The following is a 24,485-nucleotide window of genomic DNA, read 5'->3' on the forward strand; positions in this document are numbered from 1 at the left end:
TCCAAACCAGATTATCTATGTAGAGAATGAGATAAATGATTTATAAATTGAAGTGCCTTTCCTAAAGGTAGTTTCCTAGTGAGGGATTCTGAGTTAATCCAATTAGAACTGGATCTAGTGCTGGGGAACTACTTGTTTGATGCTGTTGCTTTAACATCTCACATGCTTTAAATTTCTCTAGCAATGGCTTGTGTTTAGAGTAAAGACTGGTTTGTCAGAGTGTTTCTTTTCAATGCAGTGTGTCCTCTCACTTTTAGTGCTCCTTTTAACTAACAAAGGGTGTATCCCATTGTTCTGCAACCTTCCCAAGCGGTATGTTCATCATCAATTCAGGCAGCTTGAAAGAGAATCTTGGAGCCCTTGGCATTATCCCCACAGGTTTTCCAATAGTATGCAGGGGAAACAAACCAGCAAGGAGGCAGCAATGTCTTTCTTAGCTGTTCTCTGACGCTCTCTACCACTCTCTACTGCACTCTGCCTAAGGTCTTCTGTCGCCTGCCATCTGCTGCTGTGACACTTATATGCTCAGTCTCTGGGCTCAGGGGTGCCTACTCACGCATGCCCACACCACACTCCAGGTGCCACCATCAGGCACGCGTGTAAGACCATAGCTTTTGATCATAGATGCTAATGTGGGGCCTGGGGAATAAACATGTTAACTTCCATTTACCCTACACCCATGCAATTTAATTTGCCACACAAGTGTTAACTTTCTTCTAACATTCCTTGCTAATGAGTAGTAGTCTATTGGTAGGAATAGGATTAGGGAATTTTCTCTGCTGTACTGATTAAAGCTTAGTCTTTGATAGTGACTGTATTTCTAGTTCTCAGAAGGGTGGCTTTCACAGTGCTCTAGTCTTCCAAGTTAGCTGAGTCCAGCAAGCATTCTCCTTCATCAGAGTGAGACTTATTTTGTTTGTTTGTTTGAAATTTAACCTTAACTACAATGGATTTTCATTGGTACACTGATTTGTTTATCATCCTAGGGAATTCTTTTTACTGGTGTGTCCTGCTGCCTCTTGCCCTATTGAGCCTGTGTTAGCATCTCTTCTCTCTGAGCAAAGCACTGTCTCTCCTTAAATTTGGGTTTATGGATTTCCTGGAATTTAATCATACCAATAGTCTGTTAGAAGTTGGGAATCTGCTGTTTGGCTTCTTTCTTTTTGTTATAAGCTCAGGAGTCATACTATCATAGTTCATTCTACCCCCAAGAGAAAAGGGGAGTCCACAACGTTACATATTTTTGAACCAATAATAACTATCATGTGTACTTGCCAAAGGTAACAGGTAAATTCATGTAAGCTTGCAACACTCATTTATTATTTTCAAATTATATTAATATTCTGTACTTTACCAGCTAGGACTTGTTTACACATTGCCTTATTTGCTTATGAATATATTGTGTCTCCTGAAAGACTACAAATTTTGGAAAATAAAAGAAAGCATATATCATTTTAGATATCAACAAACAGCATCCAATACTGGATTACATAGTCTTACATAGTTTTATTGTTTATTGTTAAATTAGATTTTCACCTTTTTTTTTTTTTTTTTTTTTTTTGTGGGGCCCTCGCCGGTGGCCAGGGATCGAATTGGCGCTGCAGAGGCTGCGGGCAGCCTCAAAACCCAGCGCTCAATTGCTGTGCCACCAGGGGAGGCCCTAGATTTTCACCTTTTTAAACAAATTCTTATATATTTTAAAATAGGCTTTGTATTTTTTCAGGACAATTTTAGATTTAAAGAAAATTTTCATAGTGCACAGAGTTTCCATATATTGTGCATTCAATTTCCCAGTAATGGAGATCTCACATTAGTATATTTGTTAAAATTTTCTAAACCTCTATTACTACATTGTTATTAGTTAATATTCATAGTTTATTAAAATTTCATAGCATTTTAGAATTCTTTTTCAGATCTGAAATCTAGAATAGTGCATTACATTAGTCTTTGTCTTCTTAGAATTCTAGTGGCTGTGACATTTTCTCAAGCTTTCCTTATTTTTGATGAGATTTCACACAAAAACCTTCATGTGAATGTTCATTTCAAAATTTTTTGTTGCAACCAAAAACTGAAACAAGACAATATGTCTTTAAAAGATTAAAAGTTAATGAACTCTGATGCATATACACCATGAATTCTATTCAGTGAAAAAAAAATTTATATATGCAACAATTTGAGGATGCTCTGGGAGTTGAGTTCAAACTGCTGATATCCAGAAGTATATATTATATGATTGCTTTTTTAATTAAATTATGAAATAACAAAACTTGAGAATTAAAATGATTAATGATTGGGCCTCCCCGGTGGCACAGCAGATGAGCACTTGGTTGCGAAGCTGCCCGCAGCCTTTGTAATGCCAGTTCGATCCCCGGCCACCGGGTGAGGGTCCCACATGGCATACTGACCTATCCTGCAGCCTGCTGCTCCCCTCAGCAGTGTACTTCCGTCAGTCTGCCTGCTCTTATCCCCATTCTGGCTCTGGTGAATTTTCTCACCCTCCCGTGCTTCTAACTATACCCAGTGCTGTATAAATAAATAAATAAAAATAAATCTTAAAAAAAATATATGATTAGTGATTGCCAGGAGTTAAGAAAGAAAACCTGGAGAGAAAATATTATCATTATTTAAGAGCAACACAAGGAATCTTTGGTACTTTGGTGCTTAGTATCTTGACGTGGTGGATAATTTAAAACTTGTATAGAACTTAAAAACATAACAAATATACAAAACTGGGGAAGTTTAAATAAGATCAACTGATTTTATCAATGTCAATTTTTTGATTATAATTCCACACTATAATTTGTAATATTTTAACATGGGGGAAATTTGCAAAGTGAAAAAGAGATCTCTGTAAATTATTTCTTACCATGCATGTGAATCTACGTCTTCATAAAAAATTCCAATTAAAGTTATTATTATTATTTTTTTAAAGATTTATTTATTTACTTATACAAGCACTGGGTACAGTCAGAAGCGCGGGAGGGTGAGAGAATTCATCGGAGCCAGAGCGGGGAGCAGAGCAGGCAGAAGGACTGAGGTACACTGCTGAGGGGAGCAGCGGGCGGCAGGAGAGGTCTGTGCGCCATGTGGGACCCTCCTCCAGTGGCCGGGGAGCAGCCGGGGATCGAACCGGTGTTGTGGAGGCTTTGGTTTCTGACAGCTTCCCAACCCAGTGCTCAACCGCTGCGCCACCGGGGAGGCCCCCAATTAAAATTATTAAAGACAAAAAAGGAACAACCTATTCTCCCAGAAATACATCAGTCCTAAAGATACCAAACAAAATCAATTTTGTTTAAATAGCATTAATATAATAAAATAGCATTCATTTATATAAAATTTTACATTTAATTATATTTAACACTAGTAGTACAATATAAAGTCTTTAATGTCTTGAAGTTTTCCTTTAAGTGTTTCTTCAAAGATTTTTTTTATTAGTTCATGAATTTTCTTATCTTAAATAACTACCTAATATCCTATTTTATGACTATCCAGTTTATTTAATCATCTGTTTTTAATATATTTTTCTATAGAATTCAGTGTTGCAATAGATAATTACGTTTAAGATCGCTCTCTCTCCTTTTTAAAGATTTATTTATTTATTTATAGAAGCACTGGGTACAGTCAGAAGCACGGGAGGGTGAGAGAATTCACCAGAGCCAGAGGGGAGAGCAGAGCAGGCAGACTGACGAAGTACACTGCTGAGGGAAGCAGCCGGTGGCAGGAGAGGGCAGCGCATCATGTGGGACCCTCGCCTGGTGGCCTGGGATTGAACTGGTGCTGCAGAGGCTGCCGGCAGCTTCGCAACCCAGCTCTCAACCGCTGTGCCACCAGGGAGGCCCCGTTTAACATCTCTTATTCTTTTCTTCACAGGAAAATGATAATATTTTAAAATATCGTGGTTAAATACAATGGCTTCATCCAAAGGCACATGCTTATATAATTTGCTACATATTTTGTTGTCGCAGTATCCTTAGAAGTTGGATCACTTTATACTATCACTTAATATATATGAATATATATATTAAACTCACCTAATATATATATATGAAAAAATCTAATAATTTTGACATAACAATCTGGAATTAAACTTTATTGCTGTTGCAAATCTACTAGAAAAAAATGAAGTGTTCAAACATGGACAGTTACATATTGCTTGCTTTAGGGTGAGTGGTTGTTAGCATTTTTAACATGTAATTGTCATTAATGATTCCTCCAACTACCACTGGGAGATTGCTCAGAAATTAATATGTATACCCTCAAGAGTTGCTTAAATATAAGAAAATAGAGGTTATAGAATATTATACAAAGAAATTCAGGCACCTGGATTTTAGCCTAATGAGACTTATATCAGACGGCTGGACTCCAGAAATATAATGAAATAAACCTCTGTTTTATGTCCCAAATTTTGGCAATTGGCATAGCAGCAATGGAAAACTAATATATACCCTCTAGTCTTCAGCAATTTCTCTATTATTGATGTTTGAAAATTATAATATTTATATATGTGTGTGTTGTCTTACCTGTCAAGTTTGGCAGTATGTTCAATTTGTTCTCAGAGATGCATTCATTTATATATATTATATATATAATATATATAATATATAAATATAAGTATATATCATATATATGATATATATCTATATCTATATGGTATCATTGTTCAATTTTGCACAACATATGTTGTATGCCTTCTCCTTTTAGGTGTATTTCCTATAAAATTCCACCACCAATTCACCTGTGTAGTCCCTTGTGCTCTCCCCTACCCTGTTTTGGTCACTTTTACATTGCTTTTTTTCACCATAAATGCTCATATTTGCATGCAAGTATGGTGAGGGAAGACAGTGTGAAGAAGTGCATTGGATTGGTCAGACTGTAAAAATCTCATCGACTCCTCTGGAGTCTTAATGCACTATCATGTAACTCAACTGATAATAGGCACATTAGGATGAAGCTGCTGTTTTTCTGTTTTTCACTATAATTTCAGTGATCTTTTAATACCATATGTTGACGAGGGGAGAGACCCAGCCAAAAAAAAATGCAGTTAAATCACGGATCCCCCTACATAAAATATGAAGAAAATATAAAGCAGGGAGAATAAATGAAGAATAGTACAGGTATGCAAAATTGCTGAGTAGTTCGAACTTGATTAATAGGCTATATGATATCATTTGCTATGGATCCTTTTCTTATAATCCAAGAACGTTACTTTCTTAGGTACAACTCTCATGCATAAACCAAATAACTGTAAATTAGAAGTTTTAGAATTGTTCTTATAGAAGAACGAATGGAGAAAACCTCAGTTCACATTCTTTCTCAAAGTGCTTAGAATCAAATTAATGACAAATGTGGCAGTATAATATATACATCCAAGAAAATGCATCAGCATGCGTTCATCTTTTTTTTTAAAGATTTATTTATTTATTTATACAAGCACTGGTTACAGTCAGAAACACGGGAGGGTGAGAGAATTCACCAGAGTCAGAGCGGAGAGCAGAGCAGGCAGGCTGATGAAGTACACTGCTGAGGGGAGCAGTGGGCGGCAGGAGAGGTCTGTACTCCATGTGGGACCCTCACCTAGGGCTGGGGATCGAACCGGTGCTGCAGAGGCTGCGGGCAGCTTTGCAATTCATTGCTCAACTGCTGCGCCACCGGGGAGGCCCTCCATCATTTTTTTTTACCATTTTTTTTTGGTATAAACTTTGATAAATTTGTGGATGAAAAAATCAAAAAATCTCTTTTATTGTTTTTATTGACCACTTGAATGAACTTGAGTTGCTATTATTAATGTGATGAACCTTCTGGGAAAATGTATTTGTCACATGCTGTCATTTTTGGGTATCATCAAAGTGGAATTGGTGAAGAGTGCCATGAATCTGCTAGTTAGATGCAATTGTAATTTAATTTCTTTAGGCCTTTACTAGTAATATTCCACTTATTACAAAAGATTTAAGTTTTAAGCAAGCTGATCTTTGAAAATACGCCATGTATTTGACGTCAGTATTTTTTTGCAGCTACAAATGAATTTCATTATAATGACAAAATTATAAAAGCACTGACTGCATATTAAAACTCATTTGGAGCAGAATTATTGTAATAATACCAGAAACATATTTATCACTAATACACTCTTTCCATCAGCTGTGCCCCATAATCAAGGTTAATAGCAATATATATTATTCAAAAGAGTGAACTGCAAATATGATGAGCATTTTATATGCATTTGCAGAAGTAGCATAAATATAACCTAATCTGAAGTCAGCAATTGTGGGTTGTTTTTAAAAGACAGGCACTTTGCTGCTCTGTCCATTGAATTCAATAGCTACATGAAATTATTATTGGAATTGGATGACAAACATTCTGATTTTGTGATCATTTGATTCTGTAAGAACAATGGCAATAGACATGAGGAATTGAATAGTCTAAAGAGCTTTAGAACTCTGTCCTTCAAATTGAGGGTTGTGACCCAATAAGGGGACATAAAACCAATTTGAAGGTATGATGTTAACATTTTAAAATGATGCAATAGAAGTGTTAAAATATTCCACACAAAATACAGGTATTTCTAATTAAAATCTGTCTGCTATTATAAAAAGTAATTTAAATGAAAGATTGGGGGTTAGGCATGATATTAGATTTATTTATCTCATATGTAGGAATTTGGTATAAATTTGTTATTTGACATCCTTATAATAATAAGTAATATTTTTAAACTGTGGCATCATAGAAGAAATACTTCACAATTTGTACATGTAAGGATATATAGTTTTCTGGCTTCATTTGCTGCACTCACTTTGGTTATAAACTTGTCTTCTCAAAAAACAAACACTCTTTCTCTGAGTTTGCACAGAACTGCGTGTATTTGCAATTTTGCACAGTACTATTTCCTCTATCAGAAATTGTCTTTCCTTCTATCTGACAAATTCTTATTCTTCCAGATGTAGTTCAAATTTTAACCTTTCTGAAAATTTCCCAATTCATCTCAGCAATTGGTTAGAGCTCTATAAAATTTCATTGCATGTCTGTGCTCCTTTTGTGTGATATTTCCATACTTCACATTTATTATTTGTTTACATGTTTTTCTCCACTACTAGACCTTAGTGCAGAAACTGTCCATCTTTGTAATTTTACTTTACTCATTCTAAGTTCAATAAATATTTATTGAATGATTAACACCTTGAATTTAAGCCAGACTTTTCCCTGATCTTATAAATGCATAAGAGTGTTACTAAGGCAAACCAAATATATCTCCACAGTCTTTGTGTCTTGTTATTTTGTTCTTTTCTGAAGGGTTTTGTTAAAAGACTTTGAAGACCCCTAGATGTGCAAACTAGTTCAAATAACAATGACATTAAAATGCAAGAATATTTCTTGTTTTAGAAAACATGTCAAAACCCAACTTATAAGCAGAAAATGTGAGTTATTTATTGGACCTAATGTGGATGTGGAAAGTGAAAGTTTCTCATAAATTAACATTGGTTCATTGAGACATTACCTTTAGAATTCAGATGGTGTCAGTAATGTTGCTCTATTAGTGAGTCTTTTGTCCTTTATTATAATCATTAGCCACTTTACATTTTAATTGCATTACATGAAATGTTAATAGGTGATTCAGAAGAAATTGTGACCTTTTGAGGACTTCTTGGCTATTTAGGACATTGGCTGTGATTCTCAGAGCTAATGTGTACAAAGAATGATTTGCGAGATATGATAGACAAATTATAGAAATAATGAATGGAGATTTTAAGTGTTCTAGGATTAAGACAGGTGTATTTAATGGAAGTAGAGTGAATAACTTGTAATTCTTGACTGTTTAAATGCCTATTTCCTTTTTTTTTGTCTACAGTTTACTAATTTCGTTGATTGCTACCAAATAAATGCTAATAGCTTTTAATCTTTAAACTGATCATTCATTCACTTTCTTACTTTAGTACATAAAGTCATACCTTAAACCAGAAATAGAGATGAGAAAGAAAAGCTACCCATTTTATACAAAATAGCAACTTCTTGAAGTGCTCACCAGAATTTATAGATGAACTACCGAGTGATGATTATTTGAACCTCATCTTTTTCATCCTCTTTTGACCATCATTTCCCATTTGGATATCACATATGAACATGACATTCTAAAATAGATATTGTGTCCCTCCCCATTATTTCCAGTTTTCCTAATGAGAGAATGAACACAGTACACACTGTATCCACCTTTCCTTTCCTAATTAAGTATAATTTGCAACATGCAGTCTCAGTAAGGATGTTCATGTGGGATTAAGTCTTTCACACAAACATAGGTAAAGTTTAAAAGACTATTCTGTATGACCAAAACAAAACACTCTCCTTACCTCACCTGGATATTAGTTTTAATGATATTGCCACTGTTAGAATACCACAGGGACCATTGTAGGGGTGTGACCTTTTATCTAGGCAAATGTTTCAGTTTGTGCTTCTTTTGTGAGCTATAGTCACTCATGGTCATCCTGACATTTTCCCAAAGGCCAAGGTTATCACTTGCTGATTTTTACACCTGAAGACCATTTGTCTTCTGTCATTTTTTAGCTAGTGATGTCAATGTTAACACTGCTGCAAATAGACATTGCCTCAAGAAAACACACAAATCATTTCTGGTTAAAAGGAGACTATGTCTTTGCTAAAACTGCCTCTGTATCACCTGTCTATGAGAATTGCTGACAGGATTATTTTTCATTTGTACCCCTGGGAAAATAACTCTTTTACATCCTGAATGTTCTTTGAAGTCAGTAGTAAACATAAATAGACTGCCTAAAGAAATTACATTCTGATCTTTTATAATGTACTTAATAGTATACTCTGACACAACTCTAGTAAAAAGATTTTATAGGAAGGTGAATGGTACAAAAACACATTCCAAAATGCTGCGTGAGAAATTAATTAAACATCTTTTTGGCTGATGCATATATATATAATAACTATTAATATATTACAAATATATATATATAAACACTTATTAAAAACTACACTTTTTAAGAACTGTATTTTCTTTTGATTTATGTCTGAGTAAATGAGTCAGTAAGAACAGCTTTTCTACTTAGCATATTAACATAATATTTCTAACTCTGTATATGATTTCCATTCTTAATTTTTATAGTAAAAATATTTTTAAAGTTATGCTTTCTACTTTCCATTCTTTTATTCCTTACATAAATATATTTTAAATAAGCTTATCACAGTGGAAAACAATTGTGGCACTCTCTTCCTAGAACTGATGAATATGTTTGTAGATCCAGGAAAAGCAATAAAAAAGTAAGGAAAAAAATTAAAGTGAAATTAAAAAGGATAATAGATGAAGAAAGCTGGAAAGCTTAGTCTTACTAAGTAGGGACACTTGATATTGGGGAACTGATATGAAATTATAGAGGCAATGAATGAGAGAACTTTGGGTAAAAAGAAACTGTAGTCAAGGAAGTTAATATCATTTTTCTCATTAAATTAGAAATGAAAAAAATTACAGTGGTTGAGGCACTCTGTGGAGTTAAGGATTTGGATTTGTGTGGTGTAATGAAATTCATGTGTATAAGTAACTAAACAAGGGCTGATTTGCAATTTATTGGAAAAATTGTAAAATTTTGCTGAAGGCAGAAATAGGGCCTACTACTGCGTACCAAAGATTATGTGAGGCTATAGATGAGAGTGAGAAATAAGACATCAGTTACCCAAACTGATGACTCATAATGTAAGACTGAGACTTTAAAGAGAATGTAAAGCAACCATTAACTTGCAGTATTTAAGATATTATAAACATCATTTTTTGATAATTTGAATTAGCAAAATATTTTCAAGAGAAATTCTCATGAACTTTTATGAAATTGTCTGCCAATTTTTTCCTCTACAATCAAATTAAATTATGGAATATAAGTATTTGTGGTATTCATGATCAAGTAATCAAATAAATACTTCTCTTTTAGGCATTTTATATTTTCATGTTCAGATTGTAAACACTCTTATTGTCAATATTCTATATATGTCAATTCTCCTCACTTTAACATTTCTCTCAATATATAAATACTTTAATCAGAAAATCAGTGTTTTAATTAAAAATTTCATTCTACTTTTTTGGAGAAACTTACATTTATTTATTGAAGAAAATTAATTTGTCATGATAAGACTGAGATCACTTAGAAATCCCATTTGCTTTATGTGTTCTCTTTTAACAATAAATTGGGTATAAAAGATTGTAGTGATAATGAGGCAGAATATGTGCTCTGAATGACATACTCATTTCAAAATAACTTGAGTCTGGATAAAATCAAATAATAGTGCATTGCTAAAGTCAAAGAGAGTTAAAATAAAAATAGAGTCTATTAAACAAAAAGTTATTAGAGAAAAAGTAAAAAAGCTGTGTGCAATATGCACATTCTAGAGGCATCTAGTGAATAGCGACAGCAGTGTTTACTTTAATAAACCATTAAATATTGAACCATTTGCAAATTGAAGAAAATAAATGAATCTCCACTATAATGCTAAGGACTTTTAAGGAGGAATAGATAGTTCCAGGTAGATTGTGTATTCTGGAAACCAGGAAAACATATCTATCATCAGTTCAGGAAATAAATTTAAAATGTTACATATATATTTAAATATCTCGAGTAAAAGAAGACATTTTAATACAAATATAAAATACTCAACAAAGTGAAACAATCTTAATACTATTGAAACATGTGTAATAAAGTAAAGCTGATTTACAAAAAAAGAAATTTGTAATTTAAATGCTTATATTAGAGAAAAAATAATTAATTTAAAAAAGTTCAAAATTTATGAACTGTATTCAACTCATGGGCTAAAAAAAAAACAACAAAGGAAAAAAATTAAAATATTGACACAATTACAAAGAAAGCAGACACATAATAAGGAAAATCAACAATTTCAAACTTGAGAAGTATTATAAAAGAAACAATCTTTTAGTTATGGAAAAGGGAGCAGAAGCAGGGGAGCGAGAAATAGCACAAATGAACTTTATGATTAAAAACATTTTACAGTGCACATTAGAACACATAAAAGTGATTGACTTTTATACTAGTGCATGTTAAAATATAGATGTGGGAAATTGCTAGGAAACAGTACTCAAAAACTATCTGAAAGAGAAAGGTAAATTGTTTAACTATTAAAGAAATTGAGAGAGTATGTATGTCAGCAACTTTTCAAGAACAGATAATTTTGAGCATATAAAGAAGACTTGTAGAGAATATGTAAAGGAAAAAAATGCCTGCTCCCACTTTTTATGTTAAGACAGCCTAACCTTGATAGCAGAACTACTCAGTGACAGTCTGTGCAGGCAATCTCACTCAGTCAGAATGTAAATGAATATATTCATATAAAAAAAAGATAAGTTGAAAAAAAGCACTTCATATTAAAGATAATATACAAAAGGAAAGTATATATTAATCCTAAAATGTAAATAGAGTCTGCCATTAGAACTTCTATATAACTGGTATTCACCATAGAGAGACATATGCATATACATTATTTTATTAATGATATTTTTCTGCTAATGATTTTTTTAACACATTCATGATTTGGGGATGGGAAAGTTAATCTAGAAATATATTGAAGGATAATTTTTATTTATTTTTTTTTACAACTTGGCTTTTTATTTTATTTTATATAATTCTTACATCAGTTTTCATTTTTGTACAATGTATGCAATTTCATTTTGGTTATATTCCCCATACAATTCCTACCCCCCTTATTTTGACCCTAATCCCTCCTCTCCTGCCCTCCTCCCCCAGTAGTGTGTCTGGTCTACAGTTGTTTGTTGATTTTGATTTTTTTCTTGATTATAATTAGACTTTTTCCTGGTCCCTTATTTAGGTTTTCTAAATTCCTGCTATGAGTGAGACCATCCAGTATTTTTCTTTTTCTTTCTGGCTTATTTCACTGAGCATGATCCCTTCTAGTTCCATCCATGTTGCTGCAAATTGCATGTGTTTATCTTTTTTTTTTTTAATGCTGAGTAATATTCCATGTTGTATATGTACCACATCTGCTTGATCCAGTCATCTATTTTTGGGCATTTGGGTTATTTCCATAGCTTAGCTATTGTAAATAGTGCTGCTATAAACATAGGGGTGCAGGTGCCCTTTTGAATTAATGATTCTGTGTCCTCTGGGTAAATACCTAGGAGTTGAATTGCTGGATCATATGGAAGCCCTATCTTTAACAGGTTGAGGAATCTCCACACACCTTTCCATAGTGGTTGGACCAGTTTGCACTCCCACCAGCGGTGCTGGGGAGTTTTTTTTCTCCACATCTTCGCCAACATTTGTTGTTGCTAGTATTTTTTTAATATGTGCCATTCTCACTGGTGTAAGATGGTATCTCATGGTAGTTTTGATTTGCATTTCCCTGATTACAAGTGATGTTGAACATTTTTTCATATGCCTATTGGCCATTTGCATTTCCTCTTTGGAGAAGTTTTTTTTTAGCTCTTCTGCCCATTTTTTGACTGGATTATTTCCTTTGTTTTTTGTTGAGTCTCATCAGCTCCTTGTAGATTTTTGTGATCAGTCCTTTATCATTGGTGTTGTGTGCAAAAATGTTCTCCCAGTCAGTGGGATTTCTCTTTGTTTTGGTTATTGTCTCTTTTGCTGTGCAGAAGCTCTTTAATTTGATGTAGTCCCAGCTGTTTATCATTGCCTTCACTATCACTGCTTTGGGTGATGTATCTATCTATAAAGATGTTTTTGAGATGAATGCCATGTAGTGTTTCACTTATATTTTGAAGGATAATTTTTAAACCTCATACAGGTTTTAGAAAAAAATTATAGTAGAATTTGTTCTTACTAGACGCACACTAGACAATTCCCTTAAAAAAATTCCTGAGTCTGCTATTCACTTTAATTCATCATTTTCTGGTGCTCTAAAGAAGGAAAGGAAGAAATGACAAATGAAAGAAGGTGGGGATTTACCTTATTAAAAGATGAGAGTATTCTATGTAGAAAATATTTTAAAAAGTCCATATATACAATATTAGAAATAGTGTAAGTTTAGCAAACTGGGCAAAAGCCCAATCAGCAAAAATCTATTTCATATCTATATATCATCAAAAACAGAGAATGTGAGTATGTTAAAAATTAATATTTTTATTTTTATGTTCATAGTGACCATAGGTACTAGGAAGATGTGATAGAGGTATAGTCAAGAATTACAGAAAATTATACAACTTATTAAAAAGTTAAACACCAAGTAGCCCATATTCATTTTTACAAAGATTCAATGATATGAAACTGTAAAATTTGACAAATAAATCAATGCAATGAATACAATACAGTTTGAGTCAAAATTAGATCATTTTCTCTAGAAATTGATAAGCTGACTCTTGTGCATTAATATTTCAGCAATAACATTATAGCATAGCACATAACATATATGATGAATCGTTTTGTGTTGGAAGAATATGTATGGTGTGTTCAAAATTTTAACTGAGGCAAATTGAACAAAATTTCCAGGGTTGTAGAAAGGGCTAAGGGAAACAAAAGTTGAGGATCAGTTGTTGGGGACCAGTAATAGGCTTGAAAAGTAAGGCAGGGGAGCATTAACTGACCCTCTTCTAGGCATGACAGATGAGACTATCCTTCAGGCCCTGAGACACACACACACACACCCCACACACACACAGACACATGATAGAATTTTTTCTGTCAGTACCTTCTCTCCTTTTGCTTTTGATTGTTCAAGTGCAACTAAAAGCCAGAGGGCAAGTTTCCTTCAGGCAGTCAGCCACAGTCAGCTTTCAATGACACTGAGCAGAGAGGGCTAAGAGATGATCTAGTGAGACAAATAGAGAATAACTAGCACAAGCAAACCTTTTAACACTCAACTTCCAATCTCCGGTTTTGGATCAATTGTCAGGAAGTATTTTCTGTACAGATAGTCAATATTTTTTCTGGCCACACAAATCTTTGTCACAACTACTCATCTCTGCTGTTCTGGAATGAAAGCTGCTAGTCACAGCCATGTTCAATCCAAAAACCTAATTTTCAGTATTATCTACCATCATTGTTCATTATGTAAGGTAGCGGAGGTAGTAAAGGGATAGAGGAGAAACTATAATTATTATAAGTAAAAATTATTTATGAGACATACTTCCTACCACTGAAAGGCAGCATTTCCCCCATTGTAATATTCATCCTAAGGAATAACAATGACAGATATTTTCAATAAATCTCAAGATGCTGACATCTCATCAGTATGCTTCATAATGCTTTCATGGAGAATTTCCAGGAACACTCAGACTGCTCGGATAGACACATGGATCTACTTTAACACCTATAATTTTTGATTCTTAGGAATTCTTCCCTTAACAGGTAACAAGGAAGTTTACTGAGTTAGAGACAATGTTTCTCAAATTTTAATATGCATATAAATCTCATGGGTATCTTGTTAAAATACAGAGTCTATTTTAGTAGAAATAGTGTGATAACAGATACTGCCTGGCTATAGCAGATTGTGCTTCCAGATGGTTCTCTGATCAAGCTTTGAGTCAAGAAACTATATTGGCTACTATTAAATCTAGGATTTAATTAGCCAATCCAGCAGACTGTTAACACCATTCTCAATACATTGCATCCCTAATATTTAGAGGATGCAGGTAGGGAGGGGTGAACCTATAGCATTATATTTGATTTTGTATAATCCTGTATGTTGTATTCAGTGGTTAAATTCTCTCACAATCCATAATCATTTTGGTTTTTAAGAATTTTGCTGATATAAGTAGATAATACCCTCAAATCCTTTTGTATATCTTCTCCAAAAGAAGGCCCAAAACTTCTTCTGAACTCTGCTGGCATCTAAATCTCAATTTGGAAATAACTAGAGATGGTAAGATTAGATTCTCCTTTGGAAGCAGTTACTTCATATAAGGTCATTGAATTATTTTTTTTTAATGCAAAAAATAATGGCCTTTTAGAAGAGGAGTGGTTGGCATTTTCTTCAATGGTCAGCAAATTTCAAAGGAAATCAAGCTCTCAGCAATCTTAATTTCATATAAGTTTGCTCAAAATTCCTTATCCCATCCCAAAGCCCTTATCTACACAGACTTCTTACCCTAGCATGTACTCCATTATGATTGATCCTCAGAAACTTAGCGTCTCTGCATTCTACCATCTGTCTCTGGGCTTGAGCCTCAGGTTTGTCTGCCTTGACACTTGAAGGGATTTCTTTGGGACTCTACAAAAATTTTCTGATTCTTGGAGAGTTTGTTGTGGTTTTTTTTTTTTTGTCATTTTTCTAATTAATTAATTTTTAAGGAGGTAACATTGTTTGTTTGTATTTTAAGTATTCCATTAAGGGTAGCCAGAAGCAACAGCAAGGAAATCCAGTCCCACAATCTTTGTATTCATTAGTTGTTACCATTCACTAGATACCATAGTGACAAAGTGACCTGATTCCTTTTACTTTCTTTCTACCAATATTGTATCCTAGGCTCCTACTTAAAATAATATGAGTGATTTTCATTTCATTATCTAGTATGGGTTATTAGCATCGCATTTCCTAAAAAAGGAAGTTAAAACAAGAGCTCATCAAATATCTGAACAACCAAAAATCAAAACAGTGTGTTCTATCTGGCACAATTTCCCTTTAATACTATACTACATGACTGTCAAATTTGGCCTGTAGTGTGGCTTCAGTTCACATGGATTGAACCAAACCATTTGAATTTGATTTAATCTAGGTGCTGTAAAATTAACCACTCTATGATGCTAGTGATCTCATATAACTCAACCCAAGTGGTTTAATTTCCTTTAACAACTACTCTAAATTGGGTAATCTCACCAGACAAGAAATTATGTACAACATAGGCAGTTTTGTCACAAAAATGTTAAACTAAGATGATTTATAGCAATGTAAGGTAGACAATAAAGGTGATGTGTAAAGGCTGTAAAATAAATAATCACTTTTAATCCTGTTGGATTTTCTTAAAGAAGCAAGATAAGAAACCTACATATGATCCCATGTGAACCACAAGAATAAAACAAGCACTTACTTATAATAATTTTCAAATTATATGCATAAAATTAATTTTAGATTGTGGAAAGACCGTGCCGCTTTATTTCATTTCCTATTCACTACTAGTCTGAAAGGAGAATAATTTAGAATAATAATTTGAGCACTTTGGTTAAATTAATTGGTTTTTCTTTGATCAACTTTGGTCTAAAATTTTTTTCTCAGCGTTCTAAGGTTGTAGGATTGCCATTGAGTTCTTTCTAAATTTTACAAAAGTGTTAAATCATTAAGTACTGTTTCCTAAGTCTACACAAATTCCAATTCATCTTAATAATCCATGAGGCTGAAAATGCAACAAATAATTATGGTTTCTTTCAAGATAACTAAGCCTATAAGGTCATTCTGTTTAGGTGGAAATTGAAACAACTGTACTACATTATTGGAAGCCAAAACAATTAGTGAAATAATTCTGCACTGCCTGCATTATTTCTTGTCTTCCAAATCATGTTTGCCTTGTTTTTAGATAATTAATGTTAAAATAAATACACATTTACTGCTTTCCTGTTGGTAATAGATTTTGATCATTATGGCCTGAGCAGGGCATTTTAGAGAAATCTGAGTACTGTCACACTTACTTTTATCTTCCAAGTACTGCAAAGCTTAGTGAATGGTTTGTGCAATTATCTTGTTACTAAATTTGACTTCTCCAAAAAAAATAGATACAGTCATCTGAGGTTACATAAATTGTGTAGCTGTTGTTCTAAGGTCCAATATCACTGCACACAATGAAAAGGGCCTTTTCAATTCCGTGTAAATACAAAAACAATGAAAGCTGAGCCTATCAAAAGTCAGAAATTAGTGAAAAATAGCATCTTTTGTTGAATGACCATTATTTTCGTCATGCTTTATTATTAATCTCACAAAGCTGAAACAAAAAAATATATATTGATACATTCTTCCAAGAAAAAAATTAGAATGAAATATTGAGTCAGTCAGATTTCTTAGCATTTTTACTAAAAGTTTTCCTTATGTCTATATTCCTATGGAAAAATCTAAATTGTTTGGTATATGTATAACAATTAAAATCTTTAAGTTTGCAATAAACTAGGCATCCAGGGTTGTCTCATAGCAGCTAGGTAAAAGCATAATTTCTTTAAAGAATACATACATCTTACAGAAACAGCCTTAGTTTCTGAGGAGAAATAAAATGTTATTCCCTCATCTCTACTTTAACTTTATATACTCCAATAGTCCTTCATATTTGGTCTTATGAATAATACATAATATCTATACTTTAAATTTATATGATATTTTGAAGATTACAAATTTAGAATTAATTGTTCCTTATTTGTGTTTCCATTTTGTTTCCTTACTATTTATTTTGTCCTTATTGATGTCAGGTTGTTAATCATCTCTGTACCTCTGTAGGTCAAACTCCTTATCTTGCAATCTAACTTTGCTGATTGTTATGATAATTTTGTTCTTCTTGTTATTACAACTTAAATAATGTGACCTAATGGCAATTGGTTCAGTGTCTTCAACTCCATTGGTTTCAATAAATGAAGGTTCACATAATCCTCTTCTACCAACAGCTCTGGTCTGCAAGAGAAAAAGTACTGTTACATTTTTTTTTTTTAGATTTTTTTTAATTTATGCATACAAAAACTGGGGTACAGGCCAGAGGTGTGGGGTGGGCAAGAAGGCTCACCAGAGACAGAGTAGGGAACAGAATAGGCAGACTGACTGAATGCACTGCTGAGGGGAGCAGTGGGCAAGTCAGGAGAGGTCTGCTGTGCCATGTGGGTAGCTCTCTGGGTGGTGAACAAACTTGTGCTACAGTGGCTATGAATAGTATTGTAAGTTGCATCTTAACCCCTTGTGCCACCAAGGAGGTCCTACTGTTACATTTCTTAGTGATCCTTGTGTCCCTCTCCTTAGTTCACTTGTAATAGCTTGCTGACTGGTGGATACTCTGGATCTTCTTATGAAACAGTTTCCGGTGGGACACTTGTCTTTATAAAATATATCCACTGCAGCAGTCCTATTCCATGATTATTTTAATCCCTACTGGCACCTGAAATTTCAGATATTTCAATTTTGTTCAATATGAGCCACTGCTTTCTCCAAACCCCTAAGAACCAAAATAGCATCAAGTTTTATCATTCCCTAGAGCCCTTGCCAGAATGTGAAATTTAATAACTCTTTTAGTTGTGTGCTCTGCCCACCTTGGTCAAGCACCTTTAAAATTTAGTATCAAGGATATTCTCTTGGCTCCTGCTGGTACATGGTGGTTTATTATTATTACTTCTTTGTGATTAGTCCTTTTCTGTGCCCTTATGAGGTTTAATATGTGCCATGCTGAGTTTTGAAGTAAACAAACCCCAGTTACTGACATGGAATTCAGGAAAAGAGGTATGACAGATGCTGAGAAAAACACCTTTGTCTTATTAGGCAGTGATATTTCCATCGCCTTTCTATAAGGAGGGAATATGATTTTTATATACACAATAAGATATATATGTAAATTTTATATACTTCATAGTGAAATAAATTCTATATTAGTAAGAAAAACAAAATTTCTCCCTGTGCTTGTATTTAAATAAATTAAAATTTTACCAACTGCCAGTAATTTTCAATAACTATTCTGTTTTCAATTGAAAATAATTACTGCATTTTCTGAGATTGTGTTTATTTTATGAGCATGTATCAGCAATGATTTTTTTTCATTTACTAATTTAAGCATTCAATTAATACCATAATAGTTACCTAATAATCTCAAGTAAATTCCCATGAGTGTAGATGCTGTAATGCTTTAGTGTTCTATTTAATAACACTGATATGATGGTTTGTGGGTGACCCATAGTTAGTAGTCTTTTGTTGGCAGACTTATGATTAACCATTTCTAATAAGTAATCCTGTAATACAAATCGGTGAGCTAATACCATCCCAAGTAGGACTCACTAATAGAATATTGAAGCAAATCCATCTTGTTCTACTTATAAGTTAAATTTCCCTTTCAGTACATTCACTGCTAAGCACCTCAAGTATTTCAGAAATTCACTCTTAAATACTCAGATTGTATCATGAAAATTCAAAAAGCAAGCAATTACAATTTTAAAACATGGAAAATGGTAAATGACTAAATACTCTTTTCTCCTCCTGCCATGATTCAGTGCTTTCAAATTTTAATTCACAAGAGTGAGACTTATTTAGATTCTATATTGGCCATTGCCTACACAGAAGTTAGAATTTTGTGTAGAGTTCATTTATGTCCATGTTTAGGATGCTGAATTATAGTCTTCTTGCTGGGGTGGTTGCCTCAGAGAGAGCAAAGTGATTTAACCTAGCTCAATTTTAGCAAGTTGATAACATAGTCTTGTACATCAGTTATCTTGAATCACAGCTGACTCTTTTAGGTGTTATGTCATTCCACATTTCACTCTATTTATGCAAAACCCAGATTTGGTTTAATGCTTTCTGACCTTCTGTGCAAACCAGGTAGCTTGTACAATGTTAGGCAGAAATAATGAACATTTTTTCAGGATCCATCCAGGTCTAATTTATATTGAAGTGTTGGTGCTTATAATCCCTGAGTACTTCTCCTAAGGTTAGTTCTGGGAATCAAAATCAACCATCAGCCATTTAAGGCGAAGGGAAATCCAAAGTAAATTGAAATGATAATACTGATATACCTTTTACTTTTATGGTATTTATGTCTCATAATATAGAGTCAAATATCACATGACTTTTATGATTGCTCTTAATAAAGAAATTTGAGAATTGACACCTAGGTTTTTGTTTAAAAAAAAAAAACCTAAATATATATGCAGAAATTTTTTTTTTAAGATTTATTTATACAAGAACCGGGGTACAGGGGTACAGGCCAGATGTGCGGGAGGGTGAGAGGATTCACCAGAGACAGAATGGGGAACAGAACAGGTAGACTGACTGAAACACACTGCTGAGGGGAGCAGTGGGAGAGACAGGAGAGGTCTGCCCTGCCATGTGGATATCTCTGCTGCCAGTGGGGAACAAACCGGCACTGCAGAGGCTGCAGACAGCTTCACACCGTTATGCTCAACCACCTGCGCCACCAGAGAGACCCCTGTATGCAGAAAATTTAATATGAGTGTTCAAATAGAAAAATTAAAGTCAGAAATTGGAAACCTTCCTTTGTATTCAGAGATATATTTCTATGAAATTTAGTGTATACTCCATGGAAAAGATTCTTAAACAAAGGCAATTATAGACTTTGATTTGTTCAGGCCTATAACATTGACTGCATTATATTTTACCTCATTAAAAAACAGAAAGGAAAAAATTAAATAGTGTACTTATCTAGTAATTGTTCTAATGATTGTTATAAAATTTCAATGTACCCAAATTAACCAATGTGCTAAGATCAAATATAAATAAATGCAAAAATATCTATAAAACTTTCCATGAAATTATGAGTTAATATTTCTTGGGTTTATAATATTTAAACATTTTGTTCTAAAGACCAGCAAATATCCAGCATTGGTCTCCCCAAGGTCAATTTAACTTCATGAGTAGAGACCCATTCTCCTTTTAAACAACTGATTTTCTGTTGTACAGAGAACAATGAGGAGGAATCAGGTAATTAATTTTCCCTTTTGAGTAGTATCTTCACTATTTCTTGGAACAGCATTGGTTTTCCTTGTTTTCTTGATGACACATTACTTACTTCACTCCATAATGTATGCATATGCAGTGCATTTCCCATATTTTGTTTTTTTATATTTTTGAATTTTCTGATATTCCTATTTGTTCTCTTCTGATATGCAGCATCTTTTGCATCACTTAGCTAGTATATTTGCAAGGTAACCTGGACTAAGGGTTATGCAAAATTACTAGTTCTTGGCTAAATATTTCCATTTCATCTTTTACCAATTGAATCTACCAATACCTCGAGACACTGTGGTTATGAATCATAATTTTTGAGCTTTTCTTTGGTGCAAATAATTTATCTGCAGAAAAGCACCATTAGTTGTGACTAAATAGAAGCAACAAAACATGCCCATTAAAGAGGCAGTCTTGTCCTTCTTTTGCCTAGATAAAAGAGAAATGGGTTACCTGTCAAATAAGGATAACAGAGCTTGCTAGGGAAATATTGAGGGAGAAGGGGAAGCAAAGGAGTGAGTTGAGTGGGAACAGGAAGGAGAAATATGTGTAGAGAAGAAAATATAAAGATAAAAATAGAGTTTCAAATACTTGTTAAAGAAAGGAGGGGACCGAATATCCTGCATCTGTATAATTAGAATAAAATACTGGTTCTACATCATTCACAGAAACAGATTACTGGCCATGTTGAAAGCTGGTAATAGACAAAACAATCCCCAGAGTTCATCCAGTCTGGAAATAGATTGCTTTTTTACCAAAGCAAAGACACTTCACATTATATAGATATAGTCATCATGGTTATTTGTCTTCAGGATTATTGGGTATAATCCTCAGGAGGATCATGCTTTAGATATTTCATCAGGAACCATGCTTCCCAGAAACAACAAAAATGAAAGATTTAAGTAATGAAGAAGAAAATCAAGCCACAATCTACAATTAGTAAAAATATATTTTAAAAGCAAAATAAAGGCATTTAAGGTAATAAGTGTTGAGATAATCTATTGACAACAGAAATGCTTTAAAAAATTAAGGATTTTTTCAGACTCAGAAAATGACAACATATGGAAAATTAGAGTTTATTTGAAGTTTGGATGTAGTTCTTGTAAGGTCCAATGTACTTCTGATTCACCCATATTTTTGGATCTCACACCCAGCCTAATTTCTGCTATGTAGAGCCAGACTAAATATTTATGGTTTAATGGAGGACTGTAAATGTGCATTTCAGCTTTTCAGCCTCTTGCCTGCCTTTTCTTGAACTTTCACAAAGCTGTAGCCATATGTCTGGATTTCTCTTTTCTCTAGGTAATGGACTACAGAGTTTCCACAATCTTATTTGTTTTCTAATGTCTTCAAACAGACTTAAAAATAGGTATTTTTCAGGCAGAGTACATAAGTTTTTTAAGGCAGCTTTGTACTTTCTACTCAATTTAAGGAGCTTTGTACTTTCTACTCAATTTTGTCATGATCCTAAATTATTTGAAAACTGAGACTACTTAATTTCACCCCCCCCCATAGATTCAGTTCTACTTCAATTAAGGGTGGTTCAAATTAACTAATTTTCCATGATTGGAAAATTATTTTTAATAATATTTACTATGGGTAAATACTACCCGTAGTGTGGTGCAGCGGGTTGAGTGCAATACTGTGAAGCTGTCCACAGCCTCTGCAGTGCAGGTTCGATTACTGGCCTGCCAGGGAATTCCCACATGGCACGGCAGACCTCTCCTGAATCAACTGCTGCTCCCCTCAGCAGTGTATTTTGGCCTGTTCTGCTCCCCGCTATGTCTCTGGTCAATCCTCTAATCCTCCTGTGCCTCTGGCCTGTACCCCAGTTCTAGTATAAATAAAATCTTTAAAAAATAATATTTACTAATTAGCAAGTGTTCTCAAATTTGTAAATTTTACAAATTAAAACAAAAACAAAGAGTGTCTGGTTCCTCTTGGTTACAACCTCTAAAACTATCTTCATAATTTCTTACCTTCTAGTACAAAACTGAAGCATTTTTATAATGGTGATTATGAAAATATTCTTCAATGGGAGCAAAATACAGTTGTATTTAGTTTATTTGTTACTTTTAGTTTCCTAGAGTTAGTAATTATTATCAAGCAAAACCTCTCACCACCACTACCACACACACACCCTTGAGTTAGTTCACCAATCTAGTCTGTTATCCTGTGATTTTTTTTTTTTTCCATTGCCCTTCATATTAGATTCTCTCTATTTGTGACCATGTGGTTTATTTGGTTGCATTCCTTATTTTGAGCAAAGCACAGCTTCTAGCTTGTTAAGAGAACTGTAGCACAGTTTTTTGGAATGTGGATTATCTGAAAATATATTTAAAAAACAAAAATAAACCAACAACAGCAACTACCAAAAATCCCTGTTGTTGTGATAAGGTGATGAGATCTATGGGTTAGCTAAAGGGAGGGGTAATCATTTGGCCATATTCATGTATCAAGACAACACCTTGTCCAACTAAACTAGCAGAATGCTATGTCAATTATATCTCTGTAAAGCTGAAAAAAGAAGCTAGTGAAATGTGATTGTGTGAGTACAAATAGTAAAAATATTAAAAATCATGCTTGTATAATAAAATTGTCTAAATATAAATATTTAAAAGGGATTACAAGAGACATATATGGAATAGAAGTTTTACCCTGAAAATAATATAGTCCCTCTAGTTCCACAATCTTCATTGTAGAGAAGTCTATGACTTGGGCCTTGTATATGCTAAATTCAAGATGATATCTACTTTAAAGCTTTTAGAACTTTATGTTATGTTTAAAGTTTTATATTATGCAAGGGAAATTGGTTTGGTTTGATAAAACTGTGAGCTGATAAAATTTGCAAAATGATGGATAGTTTCTTTTTTCCTAACCAGCAACTAGCATTTTCTTCATAGTTAAACTTGCATTGAGTAAAAGCTCAATTTCAATGATTTCAATATGCCACTCTTCCCAACACAAACTTCATTTATTATATGTCAAAAACTACTGCAAATGTGTAATTTTGGGAGAGTAGCACCTTTGTGAATGATTCATTGTTTAGAGATTAGCTTGTGAAAAGGAAAAGTGAAGTCATAATTCTCTTATATCTAACCTGAAACATATTTTGTTTAAGGAAATGATAAATGATTCTTTTTCATATTCCACATATCTTAACTAAAATGATGATTTAATAGTAAAATAAAACAATAAGCATAAACATTGATAAAAATTATTTTCTAGTTTCCCTTGCCCCCAAACATGTTAAGAACTCAAGTTGACATATATGTCAATTGAAATTTTTCTTATAATTATTGATAAATAATTTAATTGGGATGACACACCTCTAAGATATTCAAATTTAGTAGTCCTTTCATTAGAAAAGTTAAAACTAAGCTGATTTATGCATTTATTAAAATATAATATTTGGATTTTTTATGAGTAATTTTAAATGATATAGAAACTGTGACTTAGGAAACATATGTTTTCCATATATGTTTTTACCTTAGTAGATTCAACCAATCACCACAAACTATTAACTCTTTCTCAGAAGAACCCATTCTATTAATTTTTTCATTCTTTATATTTCAAATGATTTATTCTGTGACTAATATTTTGAAGTATTTCTCCATTTTACAAAAGAAAAAAGCTTTTGAAATATTATTTTTGAAGTATAAAATATTTAAGTTGTATCATTTTTTATCGAGGTAGCATTGGATTACAACACTGTCTATGACTTAGCAGTATAGACTCTCTCCTCTTGAGACATAAGTTAGCATGCCATTCTAACTATCAGCAAATAGTTGTAAATATTTCTGTTTTTCTCTTTTCTATTCCCTACCTAATTATGCAAGGTCATATTCCACCAAATCTTAACAGGATTC

Source organism: Talpa europaea (assembly GCF_964194135.1).
Source record: "Talpa europaea genome assembly, chromosome: 5".
NCBI lineage: Eukaryota > Metazoa > Chordata > Mammalia > Eulipotyphla > Talpidae > Talpa > Talpa europaea.